The sequence below is a fragment of the Mytilus californianus genome, unplaced genomic scaffold (genome assembly GCF_021869535.1).
Source record: "Mytilus californianus isolate M0D057914Y unplaced genomic scaffold, xbMytCali1.0.p SCAF_18, whole genome shotgun sequence".
Lineage (NCBI taxonomy): Eukaryota > Metazoa > Mollusca > Bivalvia > Mytilida > Mytilidae > Mytilus > Mytilus californianus.
The window spans coordinates 9,617,005-9,631,414 of NW_026262666.1; the positions used below are offsets into that span (position 1 = coordinate 9,617,005).

The 14,410-nt window shown below is 31.4% G+C and overlaps 1 protein-coding gene across 1 annotated transcript in view; it reads right to left on the reverse strand.

Annotated features, from left to right (window-relative positions):
- Positions 1-14,410, reverse strand: part of LOC127726690 (uncharacterized) — a 269,933-nt gene that overhangs the window by 100,229 nt on the left and 155,294 nt on the right. The gene's annotated exons all lie outside the window — the stretch shown is intronic.

Here is a 14,410-nt window from a genome sequence, read left to right on the forward strand (position 1 = left end):
CTCTTCTTTAACTTGTGACTATTGTTCTTGAATTTTTAAACTCGTTTTGTGTTAATTTGGCACAAATTCAACAGAAAAGACCTTGAAACATTTTAAAGAAAAGAAAATTTTCCCTTGTCAATTTACTGTGACTGATCTTTTATTTGCACATGCGTCAAAAACTGTTTTGAATATCTGTGTCAATGTTCTATAATCAACCGAGTGCCCCACAAACCTGTGTTTTCCTGTTCGATTAAACACACAAAAACAAGGTTAATACAATACTACAAAGTTTTAAAATAACTGATTTTTTTCTATGCTTTAAGATTTCTGTGACAGTGCAGTCAAATAAAAAATGAACTTGATAGGTTTAATGCGTGAAATTTTTTAGAGGTAGTTTTCAGAAAGTTCGCAATAAAAACCAATTTTGCTTTAATAATTATGCGAAATTAACCATAATAACTACTTAAAACCTTCCATATATACAAAGATTTGGTTTTGGAAGTTTTGCTGTACCTGTAGAAAACTTATTTCACCTCCTAATTTTTACGGAGATGTTGTTTACCGAGCCCGGAAATTAAGATACGATCCAGGTAAACTTATCGATCTTTTAAATAAACTTATTCTAAAAGGTTACCAATTCAACACTGTAATTAGATCTTTGAATATTGTTTGTATTGGTATGTATATTGATTTTGTTATCAGTATATTAAAATCAAGCTAAATATTATTGTTATATACATATGCACATGCATGGCTCTGCAATCTCTCAATAGCTGTATCTTGGCATCGTCAAGGTGATGTTTTTCTCTGACTGTTAATGACGTCTTTACACTAAATCCGTTGGATATTGGATGTATACTGATTGATATTTTAGACTTAGTTGCATTATTTTTCTATTATTTGTTATTGGCTTTGAACTAGCTGTCAGTAAATGTGAGTACTCTCAGATCTGTACTTTTTTTGTTGTGGGGATGTATAAATAGTCATAGCCACTGAATACTCCCCCTCCCATCATATAATGTTTTCAACGCTTTTGTGACATAAATGTGTCACGAACTGTAAAATATTGTAGATTAAATAGGAATACAAGCGTCTTTAAGGATTTAAAGAAAGAATATGCGTTTATCTTTACTATGGTCGGTTGGTAAAAACGATTGATATGAGTTTATACGATGTACATGTACAATACTCCATGAATAAGTAAACAGAAAAGACCAGACACAGTATTTATCACAGACTCCAAAAATGTCGTGAGGTAGTTCGCATGGTAGATTTAAAGTATATTAGTAATTTACTTCAAGTTGCGGATCAAGGATTTTGAAAAGGGTGGGGTACCATGGCACCGTTATGAGTGGAATTTGAAAAAAGTTTATATATATGTAGTTGCGGCCCAGCACCCCAAATAAAAAGAAAAAAGAAGAAAAGAAATAAATTTTGAAATCCGCCTCTGATTTTCAATGATAAGTTGAAGCCCGGTAAAAATGATGTATGAATTGAAAATAAATCCACCGTTTACAAATTTATAACTTTTTTCAGATGGTTCCTTCAATTTCCAAAATTATTGTGTTTTATATAATACTTCAATTAAATAATGTTTAATTGTCATTTCGAAGTATTTGAGAAGAAAAGGATTAAAACTTTACCTTGGTTTTCTTGCTGGCAACTACGTTATCGTTTGAAGTGAAAAAAATATTTGAATCTACATATCAAATGGACATTATTATTGAAACATAGATTTTAAACGGTAAACTATGCAGAATGTCTCATTTTCTCTTTGAGGTTTATAGTTAGTTCGCTCGCTTTAGCTAAAAGCTTTAATATATAAATTCCATATGCAATGGTTAAAAGCATCCAAAACATAAATTTAGTATGGAAATAAACGTGTTTGTCGCCATAAGAAATTTTACATAACGTTTATATATAGTTAACGGCGTTTTTGTCACAATGACGTTATACCTCCATAAGCCTGCATGAAAATGTTATGTCGGATCACATATTTCATCAGCGCTGAGTAATTCCTAATGGCCTTTTTTAACAAGTTTCAAATGTACTAATAACAGCTCTGACCTTTTCTGTTAGAAAATGTAATTTAAACTTGCAATGAAATTAGTTTTGTCACAGCCTGCAGTGGGTTTCTTTTCTTTTCTATTAATGTTGAATTATGCAAGTCTCTACCAAACATAGCATGCGAAACGTAACGGTTTATATAAGGCTTAGTTTGAATTAAGATGTATTTAATATGAAAACTCTATAGAGCAGATAATTTTGGATTTCAAACACTTTGACAGCTTGTTTATCAATTTATGCAGAATAAAAAAAATTTAAATTCAAACAAAAGCGTAAAATGTATCCAGTACTTGTGTACTTTCATGCAAAGAATATAACCAAAGTAAAGTAGTTTACCTTCTCCACACATACTTCGACAGAGGAAATTGAAGGAACTATTTGAAAACAATCTTTAATTTGTAAGTGTTTGTTGATTTATATATTATTTTTACCAGGCTTCAACTTATGAAGAAAAATATATGTTAGATCTGCCATGCTACGACAACTTAAGGTGGTACCCAACACCTTGACTAATATCAATTTGGCTCGTTTAATTTTCCTAAAATTTTGACAAAATGTTTACTTTGACCCTTTGACAAAAGTATAAAAATTTCAAAAAATTTGAACCAACCACTTTATCAGAAAAATTTCGTTGGTTATATAGCAGTCTGACAAACACTAATTTTGATCATTGAGAAGCATAATATTTCCTTAACAATACAACGTAATTAAAACGTTTAGCTGATTTTTACAGAGTTATCTCCCTGTAGTGTTAGGTACCACCTTAATAGGACTATGATAAATATTAATAAGTGTTTCTGATCTTTTTGTTTACTTATATATGGATATTTCGAGGGTCTGGACTCCTAATAACTCATCACATATCAGTACGTCTATCGTCTTACATCAACTGACTGGACCTAACATACACAAATCGTCAGGTGATTCTTATAATGCTCTATGTCGATGTTTGATGGAGATATTTTATTTCTGAGATCCAAATTGTATGGTTTATCTCCCTATACAACTATAAAACGAAATTTCTACATTCTACGAATTTTTGTCAGAACTACACTAGTTGGACATTGGAAGTTCAGAGAAAAATAATTTTATAATGTTGTATTTTCAGATGTCACTACTCTAAAACAATTGTTATATAAATTATCTTAGTACTATGCATTTTTTTTGAGAATTATTTCAACTCAATCGTTGAGTCATATTCAGCAAATCAAGCGTTACAGAATTCGGGATATCAAAGAATTAAGTAAATCCATGGTATATCTCTAATACAAATATTGGAAATGATTTGTAAACGAATATTGTGTATTGTCGTGTTCTATCCCCAGAAAATTAATTTATTTAAAATGTTTTTTTATTCAAAAACAAATGAACAAAAAGTTGCTACATATCTTTTTTCTTAACCTCAGTCAATGATATTGCACTTTTAAAATATTCAATTTCCTAACATTTAGAAAAATAGGATTTACATAATTATAACATTCACACGACTCATTCTCTTAATGATGATTGCATTCGTATGGAAACTAAAATACTTTACAAATTCATGCAGGCAATAGCGCTGAAAAGTATGTATAGTGGGAGACAGTGTTATGTTAAACCAAAACAAAAACTGAAAAAGTATGTGAAGTTTTCAAGATTATTAATTGTTAAAGTTCCAACACAATGCTGTTTGATTTGATAATTTTAATACGGAATATTGTAGAATTCTTTAAAGTGTACTTTTATGACATTTTAAGAACTATAAACTGCACTTACACTGTAAATTAATAAGGATTTGGCCTTTTCATTTGCATTACACATCTGTATGATTATTTGAATAAGTTTCAAATTTTCCCAGTCTGGTTTTAAACCTAACCATTCATTTCAAACTGCCCTCATTAATATCATTGATAGATGGCTACAGGAAATGAATAATCGAAATATCAATATGGCAGTTCTCCTGGATTTAAAAAAAACTTTTGATGTTGTTGATCATGAAGTTTTATGTAAAAAAAACTTCAAATTTATGGCTTCCATGACACAACTGTTGATTTTTTAAAGTCATATTTGAAAGAAAAAACACAGCAAGTCCATATAAGTAATCAATATTCTGATATTTTTGTTTATAAATTTCGGTGTCCCACAGGGCTCAATACTTGGTCCAATTTTGTTTGTTTTGTACATAAATGACCTTCCATTATATATCAAAACTTTCATACAGACTTGTATGCTGATGACACAACTATGCATACATCAGGAAAGAGTTTTGCTGATATGCAGTTAAAAGAACAAGATGATCTCCAATGTGTTGAAAAATGGTGTCATGAAAATGACATGTTCATAAATTAGGATAAAACTAACTGTATGGTTATAGGTACAAGACAAAGGCAGCGTTCCCATCAAACAGAACCAGTTCTAACTTTTGAGAATAATATTCTCCTAAAATCATCAATTGAAAAACTTTCAGGTGTTGGAATTGACTCTAATCTGTCATGGACAGGCCATGTTAATTAATTATGTTCACACCAATATCATCTAGACGTCATTTACTCTCTAAGATCAAGAAATTTCTAAATATTGATTCAAGAAAATTATTTAATAATGGTTATATGCTCCCCCTGATATATTATTGTTGTATTATTTGGAGTGGTTGTGCTAAAAATGAGCTAGTAAGGATAATAAAATTGCAGAAAAGGGCTGCAAGACTAATATTAAATGCTGATCCACTTTCAGCTCACAGCTTTAGGCAAGATTTTGTACCCTCTTTCACTTACAAAAGAAATTTTTGATATAAAGTACTTGAAAAGAGATTTAATCAAATTCAAATACAATTACCATAAAAATCGTCAGGCTACATTCATGAATGTGTATAACTGTATTCTTATTATTGGCTGTTCCAGTGTTATCCATATATTTTATGGTGAATAAATTGTGAGTAAAGTATCATTGGTAAGGTTTTAAAAACAATGTAGTACCTGTATAGCCTTTTAGTCTATATTTGATAACTATTAATTAGAAAAATGTGATGTACAATGCACAAATGCTAATGTGACGTAATTTTCATAGTTAACGGCGTGTTTTGGACAATGACGTTATATCTCTATAATCCTGAAAATGTCATGGCGGATCACATATGTCTTAAGCGCCTGCTTAAATTGATAATAACTCTGACTTCATATATAAAGTCACATAAAATTTCTTCGCTTAAAACAGAAAATTTAGAAAATTCTATTTACAGTGTCTGAACAAGAGCAGGATCATTTAAAAAATGGGAGCTATCAGCTATATCATGTATGTTTCAAAGCAGCGATTTTCAGCTTCGCTATATATATTTCCGTTAAATATGTTTAAATGTGATTTTAAATACAGTACATTTTGCTTTCAAACCTTTTTTTGAATGTTTTGAGCGTATATGATGAAGGTTATATATTCGGAAATTCTTACGCACGAAAATTATATCATACATTATCATATATCCTTTAGGTGAACAAATCCTCTACAAGATGAAAATATTCAAGATTCTCTGTGCCATATTGATGATGGTAATAACAGTTTTAGCAGGAACAGCTGGTGGAACGCCACCACGCGGACGGCTTGAATTTAACAGAATGAAAAGAGATGCTAATGGCAACACTTTGGATAGAACCGTAAGGTTACTGGTAATTACAAAATTAAAAGAATGATTATTCATTATATTGAGTTTTTAAATTATTATTACTACTGCTACTACTACTACTACTACTACTACTACTACTACTACTACTACTACTACTACTACATAATAATAATAATAATAATAATAATAATAATAATAATAATAATAATAATAATAATAATAATTATAATAATGATAATAATAATAATAATAATGATATTTGTATTTTTTCAGGTAAAAATAGACTAGATGGTCTGTGGCACCAAAAACTGAATCTTTCATCATTGAAGCTGAACTTAATAGATTTATAGTTGATCTCTATATTCGTTTTCATTTCATCTTTAAATGATACCTTTTTTGTCCTAACATTCTACTGGCCATATGATCCTTGAAAAATAAGATTGTACATTGATTTGCTGCAACTCATATAAATATCAAACAAAAACGGGTGCCACATGTGGTGCAGGATCTGCTTACCCTTCCGGACATATGAGATCACCCCCAGTTTTTTGTGGGGTTCGTGTTGCTCAGTCTTTAGTTTTCTATTTTGTGTTTTATGTACTATTGTTTTTCTGTTGATTTTTTTCTTTTAGCCATGGAGTTGTCAGTTTATTTTCGACTTATGAGTTTGAATGTCCCTTTGGTATCTTTCGCCTCTCTTTTATGAGATGTGGTATGATTGCCAATACCCCAACTATCCACCAGAGTTCAAATTACGTGGAAATAAGCAATCATGGTCACTCTACGGCCTTAACAACAAGAAAACCCATACCGTCTATATACTCAGCTATAAAACATTGTGAAACACATGAACATTGTGAAACAATTCAAACGAGAAAACTAACTGGCTTATTCATAAGAATTTGATAACAATTCACGAAAACAGATATGAACAGTCACGTAAAGAAAGTGGCGGGGTTAAACATGTTTGAGTGCTGAATCTTCCCCTAACCCGGGACAGTGGCGTAAAAGCACAACATAAGAACAACTGTAACAATATGTTGCAATTGTCTTAACTTAATACATCGGTATGAAGCACAAAAACAACTAACATAAAAACAATATACGTAATATTTTCTTTTTAAAAATTGATCAATGACATATAGAAGAAACATAATGCACACGCATTGGAACGTATGAACTTTAGGCTGATATCATTCAGAAGTTATGGCTGAACAACTGAAACTAAGTAACAAGGATGTTTTTAATCTAACTTTTTTCTAGAAGATATTACGTTTCAACAAAAAAAAACGTAGGAAAATATGTGTTTTAAGAATTCCTTTACATACAGCCGATTTTTCCTCGATACCTTTCATCAAACAAAATTAATATTATAACAGAAATTCTGACTGACGGTGGAGTATTATTTAATGTTGTTATGCATAAGTCATCAAAATATTAATACTGTTTCCATATCTACTTTTTCTACCGAAACAAAAACCTCCTTTAATATGCCTTTTACAGTATACAATTTTTTACCCTTTTTCTTTTCGAGGAAAGTCACTTTTCATATAGTCACATCTCTAAGCTATATATCATGAATATAAGAAAATGTTCTGAATATGACGAGGCATCGTTTATCTTGTTTAAACCATTGCTTTCATTTTCAGAGCACATGTCAAAAATTAATGGCAGTTAACATCATGAATGCGAAAAGTTTGTGGCAGTTACATAATCAATCGAATGAAAAATAAAAAAGGAATATGTAGTTAGCATGTTTATCCGATTTAGAGTTTGTATACTTTATGTTTGAAGAATTTTAGAATTGAAACTGGCAAATAGTTACGTTTTTAATAATCTCAGACACTGCAACTCACAGAATATTGAAACTTGGCAAAAAGTGACCTACATGTAAGATAAATCTAGCCATTATTTTTATGTCCCATTTGGTTATATAGTTCCTAATGTACGACTATATTTATACATGGCTTCCAAGTTTAGGTTGGAGAGTTCCTAATGAAGATAAATTAAAAAAGGAAAATATATTTCGAGTTATTCATTATAGTAAAATACTGTAACGTATTTAGGATAGGCAGTTGATACTTGAATTACAGTTTACATTAAAAAAGGAAAATATATTTCGAGTTATTCATTATACAGTTAAATACTGTAAAGTATTTAGGATAGGCAGTTGAACAGTTTTCGCATTCATGATGTAAACTTCAGTTGATACTTGAATGATAGCTTACATTGTATATCGAAATTGAACAAGTGGTGTCTGCATTTTTGTGTGATCCATGATCGGATCAAGTTAATGGGTTTTTAATAACAGAAATACACCAATTTTACTAAAGAATATTAAGAATAATAAACTAAATATCACATCTTTCATTTTAAAATGAACACTTTCCACTTAATACTAACGCGGGATATACGTAGCGTCGCCTCTGTTTCCATTAACTGTGTTTTGTAACTACCCAACTTGATATAGTTGCTCTATGTGACAGTTATGCCTTTATTAACAACGACGAAATCAAAAATTCTTGTCAAAATCTTTCATCTTGCCGTTTAATCAATAGTAATCAAATGTTTACTAATAACCGAATTGGAAAACAATTGTTTTAGATACTTGGTCAATAAATTTTAATCTAAATATATAATCATACAATTGCATGACAAAATAATGTAATACCTATTCATGGTAATGGGTTGCAGTCTGATAACTGATACCTTAGAATACTCCGTGGAAGAATAAAGATTATTTACACGGACGAGATTATTTTGATTTCGTATAAGAGGATAGTATAAATAGTTATTCATAAAAAAAGTTTATTTAGCAAGTTATAATCTGATTTTCGAAAAATGGTAATGACAAAGGTGATGTTTTGAAATCGTAGTACACTTAAATAGTCCTTCCTTGTCCAATTCACTTATAACCACTTGATTTCACTTGAACGTCTAATAAACAATTATTTCGCTTCCGAGATGGATAGTATAAAGACGGCGACGGAGGAGTATCATTTAATGTTGTTATGCATAAGTCATCAAAATATTAATACTGTTTCCATATCTACTTTTTCTACCGAAACAAAACCCCTCCTTTAATTTGCCTTTTACACTATATAATTTTTTACCCTTTTCCTTTTCGAGGAATTATTAAAATTCAATATCTCATTATTTAAGATGGAGGACATATTTATGTCATAAGAAGAATAAGAGTGAAATTAATAGATTTGATATATCTTTTATATGTATTTTTTTTTATAATTAGCCGCATGAAAAACCAAACCTGTAAACACGCAATCAGATAATAATGAACTACTGTCAGAGATCAGACAATTACAATTGGTTTAAAAGGAAAAATAAGCAAGCTAACATAAAAATTACAGACAAAAATGCCCCAACTAAAATGTCCAATTACCAAACGACACACTTAATAGAAGTGACAATGTTGTTTCTTTGATAAAGAAGAGAGGCGAAAGATACCAAAGGGAGATAAAAAACTCATAAGTCAAAAACAAATTGACAACGCCATGGCAAAAAAAAAGACGAAAGATAAAATAAAACATAGCGAACTAACGACTGAGCAACACCAACCCCACCAAAAGCCGGGGTGATCTCATGTGCCTCGGAAGGGTAAGCAGATCCTGCTCCACATGTTGCACCTGTCGTGTGGCTCATATAAGTATCAACCCGGTGATAAGTCTAATTAGGTAGGTCAAATTCGAGAAAAAAGGAGGACGGGGTTGTGGTTATGACGATTGGAACATATCTGTTGTCATCTATGAAACAGATATTTCATAACGCTGCTCAACCAACTCGTGATGACGTCCGTAAAATTGTAGAAGGGATGACTTCAACTTCACCACTTGGAACACTTGGTTTGATAGCTTCCTTGTGGGGAAATCATGATAGGAAACGCAAGCCCTGGAATATCAAATCAACTGGGTCAATATCGCTAAAGGACCTTGAGATGAAGAAAACAGACTTGTGAGTCTCATTAATAGATTAGTCAGCCATACAATTGTGGAAGCTGTATTTTAAAAATTGATATAACTGAATTAGGATTGGTGTTTTATAGAGCTGATGTGATGTGAATATAAATAATAAAACATAAACCTGAACAAATGATTACAAAGGAAAGATTTGTAATGATTTTTATGGTCATAATTTTTGGATTATTTCACAAGGAGAGTGACATTTCCACTATCTCTCGGGGTTGGGCACTTAATGGAAAAACGAATCACACTTGCCTACTCGAAAACCGGACCACACATGTGTAAGTGTCTCAGCTTCAAAATCAGCCATCATCCATATCTAAGTTTACAATATGGACTGAGCACCAGAAGAAAATGTAACCATAAAGGCAACAGTAGTATACCGCTGTTCGAAATTCATAAATCGATTGAGAAAAAAACAACTCATAACCGTCTACCTGAAATTAATTGCACATACTGCCCCAATTTGTGAACTTTAATTTAAAAGGTGATAGAGTGTTTCGTGGTTCAATGAGAACAATTTGGGATGATAGCTGCTGAAACAAGGTCAGTTACACTCTTTTATTGCTAATTAATCAAAACAATACAAAATTGCTTCCTATCTTTTGATTTGTATCAAACATGTACTAACATTTTGTTGTTACATAGCATAGATGCAAAAAATGGGTCGTGTAAAATCTGGATGGGGCCAATCAGAGGAAAATATATTATATTTTAGGGATGCTAAACGTGGATTACCCAAATGGAAAAAAAAAAAAAAATGATGAAATTGATTTTGAAAGAGATTTAGATGCTTCGCACCTCTGCCATATAATGTTTGAGCCTCATGATTTAAATAATCACTGTCAGATCTGTTTAACTTCTCACTCATATGTCCTTGGTCCAAGACACTGACACAAACATGCATGTTTAGTAACCTGAAGGAAAAAAAACATTTACGAATTGTTTCATGATTGTTTACTTTTATTTACATACTAGAAGGAGTAACTCTTGTTGTTTACAAATGTACATTCACATGAAATTGGGACAATCAAACCAACTGAATTTAGTATGCTAAAAGAATGATTCGATATAAAAAGCAGTAGTAAATCAAAACAAAATAATGCAAAATTATGAAATTAAAACATCAAAAGTAGAATAAAAAACTGTAAAACTGAAATAATTTGCAATTGAAGTAAACATGGACATGCTTTTATTTTATTTCATGGTGTGTTGTAATAATGAACGTATGCATGTACTAAAAGGTACCTACACATATTAAGATAGAAAATATACATTTGTATGCATTACATGTGTTTTAATTAGCATGTATGATGATGTGTATGGTATGTTTCAATGTCTTGAACCCTTATCCAATTTTTAAACCAGTTAAAATGAGAATACAAACTCTTTATTATAAAATAAAATTAACTCAAAACAACATGCACATGCATATTCCTGGAAAATATTTTGATATACCATCACAATAAGTTATATAACATTTGTTAATCAATGTAATAATTGAAAATAAAAACATAAATTGATACATGTAGTATTTCCTGGAAAGTCTGAAAAGAAATAGAAATTGTGACATTGTTAATCTGGTCAAAAACTACAACCAAGCTGTAGAATAAATTCTTTGCAGCTAGCTTTCTGACTAAGCTTAGGTTCGAACTGATGTTTTTGTACCTGATATTTCGAATACTTTTATTAAGCAGAAAATTAATAGCCTGCTTTTAACGAACCTGTAACCTTCGAAACTTGACTTTTAAACTTTTGTTATATGCACAATCATATATTTCAAGTTTACGGAATTTTTTCAGAGCTCCTACAGGACGAGACGTTTTACCTATTTTGCAGCCATCAGCTTCAGAGTTTTAACCTGGGCAACATCTCTTTTGTTATTTTCTTTCAAGACTGCTGCAAATGCACGACCTATGGCATTGCGGGAGAAATTTTTTTTTTTTTGGTGTGTATGTAGAAACAGTTCTATTTACAGACTCGCACATGTTTGTATTGCTGAAAATTTCATTTTATCTAAGGTATTCTGAGAGAGTTTCATCTCCAGCAACGATTTTATGCATAGTTTGTCTCTCTCAGTTGGTATCAAAGACCCATTTTGCAAGCCATGACTATTAAGGTTTATCGATTTGTACCACTAGCTTGTTTTTGTACCACCATTATAAAAAAAGAAGATGATGTATGATTGCCAATTAGACAACTATCAACCAAAGTTCAAATGAAGTGGATGTAAGCAATTATAGGCAACCGTACGGCCTTCAACAATGAGAAAAACCCATAACGTATAGCCGGCTATAAAAGGCCCCGACATGAGAAAAATATGAAACAATTCAACTGAGAAAACTAACGACCTAATTTATAACAAAACAATTTACACAAAACAAATATTACAGACATGAATCAACAACAACCATTTATCTACAGGCTCCTGACTTGGGACAGGCAGATAAAGAATGTGGTGGGGTCATACACGTCTGTGAGCGCTCAACCTCACCCTAACCTGGGAAAGTGGTGAAACAGCACAACAAAAGAACAAACTATAGAAATCAGATCTATACAAGGGAGAAAAAACATCAAACATAAACACAGACCGATCGTGGCAGGGTATTTATATCAAAAGTAGACATAAAATGGACCAAAAATGCCTCACAGGCAATTGGTATAACCTGTAAAAATAAAACAGACAGTCATGATAACATAGTTTATGCTCCATCTACACGTATCATCGCAATAATGGCTAGAGCAATTCACCTAAGACCAAACAATACCAGGCAATCATTTTGCCAATTTTTTGGCAGGCACCATTATTCTTCACAAATAACAATTTCAGTAAACCGTATGACCGTAATCTTGTATCATTGGCAAAAGCTGTTTTAATATCATTTTTATTGCTTTTGTTACTCCAGGGAACATACCAACACCAAATTTGGCTCGGACTAATTCACCCCTTTGAATTGTATCGGCCAACCTGTTTGCTGACCATAAAGGGCCACAAAATTATTGCATTGCCTTTTGTAAACCTTTCACATTTTTTTGGATCACCATCAGTAGTGAAATAATCTACAAGTAAATCATTTGTGACAATTTTTTGAAACTATTTTATACCCCAGATCCTTCTCACTCAAAATATCATAAGTGTTTGCTGTGCAACGTTCATGCTTAGGACATTCAACATCATAGTCGTTACCTCGTAACCATGCAGCGACCTAGCATAGTATGTTTATTAAGTGAAAACCTTTAACATCATGACTGTATGTTTCATTTTCACAGGCAATACCAAGTGCCTGTGAGGCATTTTGGTCCATTTTATGTTTACGTTTGATATAAATACTCTGATAAGTACCATTTATTTGTAATTTTACAGGATTTTTTTTATTTAAACCTAAGGTTTCATTTCTCCTTTTAAAATTCTCAACCACTTGTTTAGTTTCCTCCTCAGCAAGTTTAACAACCTTGTCATAAACGTTATTAGTTGTTCTTTGCATTGTTGTTCTTGCCATAGGAGGAATACATGAACCAGTAAAAAAGTACTCGCGCGCTGTCATTACCAATATTAGAGTTAATAACACCAGTCTGAAACCCACTGATTATGCTGGTACTCTTACAGCCAGGACGTCCACTTTCAACTTCTCTAAACAGTTTATATTTTTCTGACATAAAAGTACACTTTGTACATTATAGTTTCAAATCCAACCGAGAACCCATTGAGTCTCTTGCAAGTTCAAAATGTGGAACATTACAATGAGGACTTTGATTTATATGACAAATTATTAGATTATTCCTCATTAAAATGATTAGATCCCTATATCCACTGTTCTGTTTTCTGTATTTTTTCCCCTAAATATTCATCTAGATATTCATCAGATACTTTATACGGGCGAAGCAGTTTGACCGTAGTAGCACAATTTTCAGTTTGTGGCGCTTCATATGACTACTTATCATAATTTTCTTTAGAATACAATTTGAAATATTTTTCAGTACGGCGGGGAACCAGATAGATTCTGTGGGTGTTTTGGACATCACATTTGTAAATGAATGATTCCATTCATGTTTAGATAATGCAGATGATAATTACATAAATGAAATTTTTAAACCTGTGTTGATGGAGCTGTAGATGGAGCAACACTTTTGATACCATTGCAATCTTGATTTGTTGCTAAGGAATCATAATGGGGTAAAAATGATTGGTTATCAACCTTTTATTTGTTTTGTTTCCTTTTTCCTTTCATGTTTCATATTAATACACTCTGTAAAATGTATACAACTCTAAATTTATTTCTAAATGCAACGACGTCTCAAAAACAATGACGTCACAATGTACTCTTCTCTAAAAAACACCCTGTTTTTCCGTCTTTGAACACTCATACAAAAAAAACTCTTAAATGCGTATTACTTGATAGATTTTAAAAATAAGACTAGTTTTAGAAAGGTTTATGACTGATCTTTACAGTAATGTAAATAAATAGTAGTTTTTTTATGCAATGAAAAAAAATTATCAGAAAACAATATTTTTAAGGGTGGAAAAATTCCTTAAATCCGATAACTTTATAAGTGAAAAACACAAGATTTTCATGATTTATCAACAAAAAATGAGAATTTCTAGAAAGTCTGTCAGGAAGAAGAGGCTTATGAAAGGCAGTTTTACCAATAAAAGGTAAAACAAGTGTTATTGTACTTTTTCTTCCTTAAAAAAGATATTAAACAGTAATAAGCATTGCTACCTAAAAATATTGAAATAAGCTTATTTTTTTTTCAGATATGGCTAAACCTTCACAGAATTGTTCAGAAA